Below are 11,577 nucleotides of genomic sequence, written 5' to 3' on the forward strand. Positions count from 1 at the left end.
TATATTAAAGGTTGTTTCATGAATGAGTATGACTAAATTTGTGTTCATACAAAGTTAGTGTAATAAGGGGTTTAATTACTTTACAACAGTTCAGTTTTTGTACTGTAGATTTCTTTGTTTCCCTGGCACAACAGGGAGAATGAATAACAACAAAAACAAAATAAAAAAAACATTATAAAAACACTGGTATCACTGATAGGCCAGTTGTTATTTTAAACATTGGTATCAATATGGACCCAGAATTTCAAAATCTGTAGCCCTTTTTAAACAGGAATTGTGCAAATTTGCAGAAAAGCCCAATCAGTCTTCTTTCAGCATTGGCAGTATAAAAACAAAATCGGGGAGTGCAGCAAAATGCCGCCTACCTACTTTTGTTTATACAGAATGTGCCTTTTTCGGGGCAATGGGGGGCGTGAGCAAGTAACAAAACATGTAGCTCAGCGTGTGACGTAAACAGTGACGTGGGAGGGAAGCCGCAGCTGGTCAGTCCTTCGGCGATTCTCTCGTAAGTCGGCCTGTTCTTCATCGTCCCCGTCATCTGACGGTTAATGGCCTCTTCGTTTGCGAGGGCAAAGAGGGCGCACAATTCCTTGTCTCCCCAGTTGCTCATCTTTACAGTGTCTGTCAGGTTTGTGTTTCCCTCTTGCTATTAGCTGCTCGCTAATTCCTGCTATCAGCTGTTTCCTGTTTATCCACCGCCAGTGGGTCGCACGTACAGCGTCATCAACAGCTCCTCCCACAAGTCTTCAACAGCCGCCTCGGTCTGTTTAAACTAAAAGGGTTCCGCCAATATGTCTACCCTACGAGGCGGAAAATTGGGCACCTCGGATGAACTCGCCAATCCGGCTCTGTTTGTCTAAACGCTTGCAGCTTGCTGGCAAAACGGCCAAACATTCGTGGAAAATCTGGCAGTGTAAAAGGGGCTAGTGTATTCCTAATTGAAACATAAGTTTACAAACTCTCACAAAACTCATGCAGTATAATCCAAGTCTCATTTATCCAGTCAAATGCTGAGAACTTCCCAGACACGTGCATTTTCACTCAAATGTTATGATTTATAACACATCAGTACGGTCTAATGCTTGGACAAGTAGAGTGCCTGGGCACACTCAGGTGTGCTACTTGTAGGTGGAAGGGTTTAAAACTGTAATGTTTTAATGAAAACGCAAATGTTTGGAAAGTACTGAGCATACGACTGGATAAGTGAGACTTGGATTGTACTGCAAGAGTTGTTTAAGAGTTTAGTTGTTTGTAAATGGATTTTCTTAATATATTTTTGCTGATGGCACGTGAGAGACGTTTTCATCACCAATTCACAGTAATACGCAAACCAGTCTCACTCCGAAGCTGTCGAAATCTGGCGCTTGGGCAGTGACTTCCAGCATTAGACACCAACAAACAAAGCCGTCCTTTATCATCAGCTGATATACGGCTGTTTACCAGTGTATCATTGGTGATGACCGGTTTAACAGTTCATCGCCAAGCCTACACAGACCACCTCCAACAGTACAAAGCCGCCTTCAATACTGCCCGCTCTACCTACTACTCCAACCTCATTCACACCGGCTCCAATAACCAAAAGGCTCTTTTTTCCACCGTAAACAAACTCCTTAATCCCAGTGACAATATTTCAAACTCATTCACCGTTGGAAAATGCAATTCCTTCTTCTCATTTTTCCAAACCAAAATTGACACCATCCACAGTTCTCTAACCACCCCCCACACCCCCCATCTTATCAACCTGCCCCTCTCCAAATTCACACCTGTCTCCCCAGCTGAGCTGTCTAAAATCATTTCAACCATGAAAACTTCCTCCTGCATGCTAGATCCCATCCCATCCGCCATTGTTAAGCACTGCTTCCGCACCATCTCCCCGCTTGTCTCCAAAATTGTCAACTCCTCCCTCAGCTCTGCCTCTGCCCCTCCTTCTCTCAAACTGGCTGCAGTCACCCCCATCATTAAAAAACCTGGTCTCAACCCTGACATCATGAGCAATTTCCGGCCCATTTCCAACCTCCCATTCGTCTCAAAAATCCTTGAACGTGTCGTCGCCTCACAAATCAAATCCCACCTCAACAATAATGACCTCTTCGAACAATTTCAATCTGGATTCCGCACACAACACAGCACAGAAACTGCCCTCCTTAAAGTCACAAACGACCTCCTCCTCTCCTCAGACTCCGGCCTACTCTCCATCCTTATCCTCCTTGATCTCATCGCCACCTTTGACACCATCAACCACTCCATCCTACTCTCCCGCCTGCAAACCCTCCTCAACATCACTGACAATGTCCTCACCTGGGTACATTCCTATCTCACTGACAGAAAACAATTCATCTTCATCAACAACTGCTCCTCCTCAACTGCCCCTCTGTCCCAAGGCGTCCCCCAGGGTTCGGTGCTTGGTCCTCTCCTCTTCATCCTCTACCTCCTCCCCCTTGGTCAAATCATCCGTCGTCATGGTCTTCACTGCTACGCTGACGATATCCAGCTATACATCTCCACTAAATCCATCACCCATTCAACCCACTCCACCCTGTCAAACTGTCTCTCCAAAATTAAATCCTGGATGCAAGCAAACTTTCTTAAACTCAACTGTGACAAATCAGACATGATCCTAATTGGTCCAAATTCCCTCACCCAAACAGCCAAAGACTTCCACCTCACCATTGACAACTCCACCCTGTCCCCCTCCCCTCACCGCAACCTTGGTATCATCTTCGACAGCAACCTCTCCTTCGACCAACACATCAAACAAGTCACTAAAACAGCCTTCTTTCACCTTAAAAACATTTCTCGCCTCCGCCCCTCACTCTCTCGCAATGCTGCCGAAGTCCTGATCCACGCCTTCATTACATCCCGCCTTGACTACTGCAATAGCATCCTTTATGGCACAACCTCCAAACTCCTCAATAAACTCCAATATATCCAAAACTCTGCTGCCCGCCTCCTCACTCACACCCACTCCCACGACCACATCACCCCTGTCCTTCAGAACCTCCACTGGCTCCCTGTTCCACAACGCATCCACTTCAAACTCCTCCTACTCACCCATAAAGCTCTCCACAACCAGGCCCCCTCTTACCTCACAGACCTGCTCCACCCTTACACCCCTTCCTGCAGCCTCCGCTCTTCCAATGCCAACCTTCTCACCGTCCCCAAGACCAAGCACAGAACCTGGGGGACAGAGCCTTCTCCGTTGCTGCCCCCACCCTCTGGAACTCCCTCCCAAAACACATCCGTGACTGCACTGACCTCCCATCATTCAAATCACTACTCAAAACTCACCTGTTCCGTTCTGCTTTTAATGTTTAGCTACTTTTATTCATTTACTTATTTACTTGTTTTTTCACTCCCATTACTATTCCTCTTTGTATTCGATGTCTTTGCTGAAAATTGTTGTTTTATTTGATGTGTTTGAACTGTTTCTGTAAAGTGACTTTGAGAACTTTGAAAAGCACTTTTTAAATAAAATGTATTATTATTATTATTATCATTATTATTATTATTATTATTATTAAAGGCAGCCAGTGTTATGAGGAAGAAATACAGCAGGACATGAACAAAACTTAAGGTGGCGTATTCGTTAAATATTTTTCTTAGATCAGCTCCTCTCCACAGTTCCTGGCGTGCGTTACCTTTCCATTTCTATACATTGTTTCTGTGAAGCGACTGGAGGACACTCTGTCAATGGTGTCCGCTGATAACTGTGGGTGTTCATTAGTTATCCGCCACTGATGCCAAACTCCTTCACTCAACATTCCTTTGTTGTTGCTCAACAACCACTATCAGCTGGTCCATGGGCTCACAGGAGCACACACAACCACACACACACATACACACACACACATCCTTATATTCCAACATCTGTCTCCCTGGGTAATAAAAGCATGTGGCAGGAATGGATGAATCAATCAGTCAAGGGACACACACACATGCAGCAGCTCACACACAATGAGCCGGTGATGCATGAGACAGATGCATAGTACACCTGGACACAGGCTTACGACAAAATGGAAGTGATACAAAGGGAGGGAAAGAAAGAGATGCTGGCCGCGGGTGTCATTGCATCATTCATCTCCTGCTGTGAACAGAAAACAGAGACTGGAAAAACAAACGACACACACATGCACGGACACACACATCGAACTGTAGAATAACATGTTGCTCCAAGCTGATATCAGTGTACTCTACAAAATATGGATCAATAGGTCTTTCGAGAGCAGAGGAAGTGCTATAATCATGTGTTTCCTCATCCAGTGATGTGTCAGTCAGCTGTTATGTGTACCTGTAGCTTCTCCCCCCCTCTGATTGTTAATAACAGTTACTGCAAAGACCAGACAATCAACTTCATCTTCACAATATACTTCAGCAAATAGCCTGTTGCTCATCTTGTGTGTCGAGAGCACAGACACCAAAATGGTCCGTGTGTCTCTGTGTTGCATTGCTGTAGAGGCTCTAAAGCTAAACAATATACACGACTGTAGCGCTTTGTAAATCCTGGTCGGATTAATTGAGAATGTACAATAACAATTTATTGTTTTGAGATACCATGAAGGAGAAAATAGCAATGGAAGCTTTTGTTTACGTGAAGTATATGTGAATAAGGAACGTATTAGTGAAAGCTGTGTGCTCTTTATTTGGATTATCGCTCAGCGGAGTGGACTTAAGAGTTTTAGCGTGGAGCACTGGAGCTAACAAACCAGGCATGACTCTGCAGTTTGTGCTCTAAAAAGTTCGAGGTACAGTCCATGATTTAAATATAAAGGAAGGGGAGCTAAACCAGCGATATTTAAAACACAAAACTGGAGCATGATGTCACACCAAAGTGATCGACAGGCTTTTAAATACACTGACTAATACGAAACAACGACAAAGTCATGCTGAGAAACAGAATGTATATTTGATATCTCCTCCTCGACTCTACACAGTATGTGCAGTGTTTCCCACAGAATAACAATTCATGTATGGTTGTAGACGACTGCTTTTTGTGTTTGTGTCCCTTTGTATCATTCTGTGGAAGTTTTTGCAGGTCCGTGAATGCAGCACTTCTTTTTCCTCTGCAGCAGTTTTTGGAGTTTGAGGTGGATACTCGATGAGTCCTGATCAAAGCTGATCAGATCAGATCAATGGTGAAGAGGAACAGCTGCTACAGAGTAGTGTTGCACGGTATACTGGTACCAACGGTAGACCGCGGTACTAAAACACCACGGTACATATGATACCATAATGTTGGAGTACCGTAGTACTACAGTACCTCACGGTACCACTACTGTGGGATAAGTTCAAAGTCCAATTGCAAGAGGGTGAGTGTCCATGCGCCATCCAATAACGGCACACGCTGGCCACCTGGCACTCAATATGCTGCTGCAGTGGTTTGTCTTCCAGTGACATGTCAGCTATTAGCTGATCTATTGAGTATCTTTAAGCAGTGAAAGTTATTATTTATTTCTTTTTACTTGTAGGTTAGATTTGTTTATATATGCTACAGTGATTTGTTTTCCACAGAGCTCTACGGTGCGAGCATTTTACTCACATTTGCGACTAAAAATAGTTTTGTGCAAGCAAAAGAAATCATTCAGGAGCACGCTGTGTGAGTACAGATTTCAACCAGCAGCAGAAATGAAAGGCGAATCCTGCCGGTTGTGGGTTGAACGGGGGTCACAGACACAGACAGGAATACGGCGGAGCGCTATGGCCACCGCAAGATAACACGGTTTACCAGCAACCGAGAAGCCCGGCTCCAGGTCCAATAATTTCCTCTTCTTGGTGTCATGACTACCCAGAAGTATCTGAACAGCGGAGCCGTGGCGGCACACAGGTATGTGTTGTGTCAGAGGAGAAAACGAGTTCACATTACTCTTTGTGGCAGGTAACGGTCCACAAACCTCACCGCATTGAAGGGACTGTTCTTTACTTGTCAGGGGAGGAGGGTGGCTGGTTGATTCTTATTTTATTTATTTATTTTATTTTGATCCCCCCTATGTTAATCACTGACTGATGCTGTTTTTGAAGTATGAATAACTCAATAAGTAATTTATTCCATTGAAATATCATTGATGTATTATAGAAAAATGATTTATCTTTTTATAAATGACAAAAGGCACATCTGCCTCATTTTTGTTGTGGTATCGTGATACTGCTCATAACCATGATACTTTCACTGGTATCATACCGTGGGTCCCAATTTTGGTACCGTGACAACACTACTACAGAGGGGAACTTTTACACCCAGTACAATGAATGGTTAAGTTCCATTGTCACTGCACCTGCCGTTCTGCTCCTCCGTCTGTGCCCAATAGGGCTGCGACAATTAGTCGAGTAATCGATGACTAACCAACTATTAAAATAATCGGTGACTATTTTAGTAGTCGACTAATCAGTTCGAGTCATTTTTCATCAAAAATACTGGCAGTTTTACACACTCTCCCATGACAGTGAACTAAAACCCTTTGGTGTGAGTATGAAACAAGACATTAGATTACATCATTTTGGGGTTTGGGAGAGACAGACTGACATTTAACAACATTTTAACACATTTTTTGGTAAAATGATTAGTTGACTAATCTAAGAAATAATAGACAGATTAGTCGACGATGACAATAATCGTCAGTTGCAGCCCTAGTGCCCAGAGTACGCTCTGAGATCTGAGAGCGTCATGCAATGAGTAACCGCACAGTATTAATCTAATAGTGCTCCCAAAAGCTCCGAAAGTAAAAGTCAATAAGTGGCGGCAGATGTTGATATCATGGCGGCCCACCACAAATAAATCAATGTGCAGTCCTGCAGTTTATATGCAGGAAACAATTATTAGTTGGAGATTTAAAGATATTAAACGGAGCACATTTAAATAGAGCAGATTAGAATGTGATCATGGTTATTTTGGAGGAGGAGGTGGTACTTAACAAGATTGTAATTGTGCCACTGTAGTAGCTCCCTAATGGGATTCTCAGCACCACTTAAGACAGCCTGAATCTCAAGAACTATACACTGTCTGCTCAGAGTGTAAAAGTAGGTTGCAGTAGAAGCAAAGCAGAACAAAACCAACTCTGTTTTTGGCTTAATTAACAGCTAAGACTACAAACAATCATACTTCTGCAACACTGTTTTCATTGATAGACGGTATCACCTAAAATTAACACAGATAGCGCGACAGAGCAGCGAAAAGTGTGTCCAGAGGCACAGAGAGCCATCACGCACTAAAGATCTAAAGGCTGGCAGCTAAACTGAAAACAGCTGTCTGTCACAGATGTGCCCATCACTGGTGTGTTTGTGCATTTGTATCTTTCCACCATCATGGAACATTGCTTTGCATTACATATGAACACAATCAATGCACATTATGTATAGACCCACCAGGGCGCACACACATACGCAGACACACACACACACACACACACACACACACACAGCCAGTCGCTATGATGCAATAACTCATCTGGTATGACCCTTTGATGCACAGCCGCCTGAAGGCCACCAGTAATGTGGGCAGCCTCACACACAGCACACACTGGAGGCTGGCGCTATTGATTGTGCAGGACCTGGCGTCACTCACAGAGGACTGGATCCTGCAGATAGAACTCAACCACTTGTTCAGCCTGCTGCATCTCTCCGCCTGTCTCTCCTTCTCTCTTTATTCCCACAACTCATAATGACTTTGAAGGCTTGTGCAGGTACAAGCTCCTTTTGCCAACATGTTCACTACTTCCTCCTCTGTATGCACTTATGACAGGTAGCGCAGCAGAGAGCACTCTCACCCTGCAGCTTCAGATTCTTCAAACACACATTTGATCCAATTTACATCTTATATAGGCTTATATATGTGCAGAACAGACAGTGAGAGTCCACTCTCAGTGGTGCGACACACAGGTAGCCTTATTTTATCGGTGCATTGATTGCTCCCAGAGTATGAAGGACACTGGCACTGGCTTCCCTGGCTGCATTTTCACATCAGTGCAGAAGCAGTTAATGCATCCATCCAACATGTATCAAGCATTCTCTAAAACATTACCCACACACCAGCCAACACAAGCATGACAATGTTGCAGCTACTATGGCTGTTTTAGTCAACAAAGTGCCCCTCTTTTCTTTAAACTGGGAGTTCAGGGTCTCAGGTTCAACTGTACAGCCCTGCGTGTCCTTGACCAAGACACTGAGCGTCCTGACTGCTCTCTGAGGTGCTCCAGTGGAGCTGAAACCTTGACTCCACTCATGGCAGTGCTAAATAAGTGTAACGCACCAACACTGACAGGGTTAAGGGTTCCTTCCTGGTGAGACACCTTTGATAACACAGCAGTAACACAATGTCCGGGACTTCCTTTCTCATCACTTATTGCTGCTCTGAGTTAGGAATTAAGGGCAAGTGATTCTGACCACACTTGTACACATTAACATGACGCTACAAAGACACCATTTATGAATTAATTATAATAAATAAATCCTCCTCTTACCCTGTAATGTGTGCAGGAAGAATAAGCTCCTAAACCAAAAGCCTCTTCTTTGACTTTCAGCTATTGCCGCGGCAGTGTTTGGGTCCCGAGCAGTTCCTCCCTCATGTACAATAACCTTCGCGTTAACTCACCTCTCTCTCTGGAAGAAGATGAATGAACCGCTGCGTCTCCCCTGCCAACACATTAGCATACAGGCCGCCTCCCGCGCGCCACAATTAGCTGGGCTGCGGTTTCAAGGCGGTTCCCTTTGATGTGATTCGACGGAGCGACGTGTCAGTAAAAGGGCTCGAGCTGCGACCGCGCGCGCCTGTGCCCTCGCGTCCTCTCTGTGGCGCTGCCGACCGCGCGCGCCAGACGGGGGGAGTGAGTGGGAGGGAAATGTTTGTTGTGTTGGGAAAACAAACAGGAAATACAAATAAGAGCAGTCACAACAGGGGAACACACGTGATAATTACTGTAAGAGTTAATTCTCTCACAGTGAGTCACACCTCCTTCAAATTCACCTGATTTATTTGTCTCTGATTAAATTAATTGAGCTCTAAACTGTAATATGAATGGCCGATTTAACCTGCTAGGTGCCCTTCGGGTGCTGCTTGGCCCCTATTAACCCCTCTTTTATGTGTAATAGTCAGTATTAATTAAAAAGTATGAATTTCCACAAAACTGAAACAGTGCAGGGGACAGTGGGGCACATTTTAATTTGGGCTTAATTTTATTAAAACTGCTTGAGATTGATTTCTTTATTTTTTCTGCCTGAGAAGGACTAAATGCACAAACCCACCATTTATTAATAGAAAGAGACTCTCACTGCAGCTTGTTCTATTTTGTTCTGAAAATGCCGGTGTGGACGATAAATGAGGAGCAGTGAGTGACAACAATCCAGCCCAAGTTTAAGAGTACTGTATGCGGTGGAAACACTAGGGTCTGGGTACCAAGTCTGAAGGGTTACTGTTGGTTCCAAAGGTATTATACCAAGAGGGTTTGGTGGAAAAGGGGCTTAAAAGTCTGAGTATTTTAGTCTTACCTTACTTACCATATTACAGTCAGCACCACCAGAACAACAGGCACGTGTATCGCGCTCTGTGCTTTGGGCACCAGTGCCGGAGGGGGCACCAAAACAGCCTAATGTGATCATCCTCAATCATAATTATGCATATTGCATTAAGGCCCTCTCAGACACAATGCAGTTTGAGCTGTACTGCCACTGGATCAGTGAACACAGCTGCAGCGAAAAGTTTTTCTAATCCAAACCTCATTAAAACATACCTGCGTCCAACAATGGGACAGGAACATCTGGTTCTCTCTCTGTCACCAGTATCAATGCAGAACCCGCTCAGAAGCTGTCATATAATGAGCTATAAGTAATGTCCTCTTAACTAGGTAATGCAGACATGTGTTTGTTTTTAGAGCCTTTTGCAACTGCTGAAAAATGCCTGTTCTATTCTGTAGTGGAGCATATACTGTATGCAGAGTTTGTAAAGTTTTGTGACTTGTCTCCTGTTATGTGTGAGCATAGCGACAAAGCAAGTACACTTAGGCACCTAAATGGGCAGCAGGGACCCTGACATAGTCAAACTGTTATAGTATATTTTATAGTCATTTTTTTTTAACATGTCAGTTTAGTCGAGCCAAAACCAATGATTATGCCGTAAAACTTATTTAATATCTGATTTTATCATTGTGTGATTAAAACACAGGTTGAATGACTAAATTATTTTGGGGGTTTAATTGGTGTCCTACTTTGAAGAGAGCAATACTTTCCTGAGACCACAGCTTTTGTTTGGTGTGCATTTTTAATTGTAGGACCTGATAAGTATGAAAACCTAAGCACCATCTTTGTGCAGTAAGTGTAAGTAATTTTTGGAGAAAGAAGATGTCCTCATCTGGGGACATTGGTTCATTTTTAATAGTCACAAGTGTGCAATAAACTATAAAACTGTTTATTTCAATTCCTGAACCTTGTTGTGCAAAAACAAAATTACAAACAATTTAACAATTGTTTAATGTGTTGTAACTGTAAAGGTTAGAGGTCACTGTTCAAGTCTGCTCAAGGTCCTGTTTGTACTACAACAATTTCAGCCGAAAACTGTAAGGTTAAGTTGTGTTTTGGCTGATCGTTTACACGACAATGGCATTTTGAGTGCCTGAAAATGCAACGTTTGGTTCCAGAACGCATTTTTTTGGCTACAGCACTGTCTCCGTTATCATGTAAACTTGCAGTTCCTCTGAGAACGGAGACTTTTCGCACATGCTCATTACGGTTCCAGTCACTAGGCATGTGCGAGAAAGTGTAGATTTACTGTAGCCGTTGTGTGTTTATACATCACCGCTATGTAGAAGGAAGCGCTGGTGTTGTTTCATTTCAAAGACTGGCATGTATACTAGTCATTTTTGCAGATCGGCGTGCACGGGGGATTGTTATCAAAACATTGCTGTCTGAACGCAGAACTTTTTTCAAAATGAAAATGACAAACAATTCCATTTTCAGTTGTTTTTGTGTAAACATGGCCCAAATCTGTTCATATCAATGCCTGCACATGGCTGTGCAAAAACAAAACTGCAAATAATGCAACAATTATTTATTAAATGTATTAATGTATTAATTTTCCCTGCTCTGTACTCCAGTCTCCGAATGTTGTTTTTGTCAGTAGGAACACTCTGTCACACCTAATTGGCCTGTATGAAATGCTGGGATAATACAAGAAAAAAGTACAAGTGTTCTCAGATGAGGACTTCCTAATTAACAGCATTTTAGCTCGTTACTGTTGCTGAAATTGGTCAAATTTGTTTGCCATGTCAAACTACAGACGCTGCTTAGCACAAATAAACAAGTTTCAACCATAAAATTTTAATAGGTTTTGTGCCTTGTCCACTTTTGTGTCAGGATCAGCTGCAGAATGGGCATAAAAGCATCCACAAACAAGGACAACAGGTTGAAGTTAAGCAGAATGAAGTAAAAGGTGCAGGACACCAAAAATGTAATGTTCAGTTCCCTGTTGGAAATCGCTGTCTGACAGAAAGGGTAAAGTGGTGACAATATTCTCAATATAGCATACACCTAATCTGATACTGATTTGTTTGTAGGTGACTAAAATATGTTTTGTTGCTGATCCCCTCACAACAGTAT

The 11,577-nt window shown here is 43.2% G+C and overlaps 1 protein-coding gene across 2 annotated transcripts in view; it reads right to left on the reverse strand.

Moving 5' to 3' along the window:
* LOC117263190 (hippocalcin-like protein 4) overlaps positions 1-8,803 on the reverse strand; it is a 45,022-nt gene extending 36,219 nt beyond the window's left edge. The window contains exon 1 of one of the 2 annotated variants that reach the window (XM_033636380.2): positions 8,582-8,803. The gene's annotated coding sequence lies outside the window, so the exon portion shown is untranslated. Of the gene's footprint in view, positions 1-8,450 lie in introns of both variants that reach the window. The other variant, XM_033636379.2, reaches the window with a different exon arrangement.
* Positions 8,804-11,577: the final 2,774 nt, after the last annotated feature.

This window comes from Epinephelus lanceolatus, chromosome 16, assembly GCF_041903045.1.
Source record: "Epinephelus lanceolatus isolate andai-2023 chromosome 16, ASM4190304v1, whole genome shotgun sequence".
Classification (NCBI taxonomy): domain Eukaryota; kingdom Metazoa; phylum Chordata; class Actinopteri; order Perciformes; family Serranidae; genus Epinephelus; species Epinephelus lanceolatus.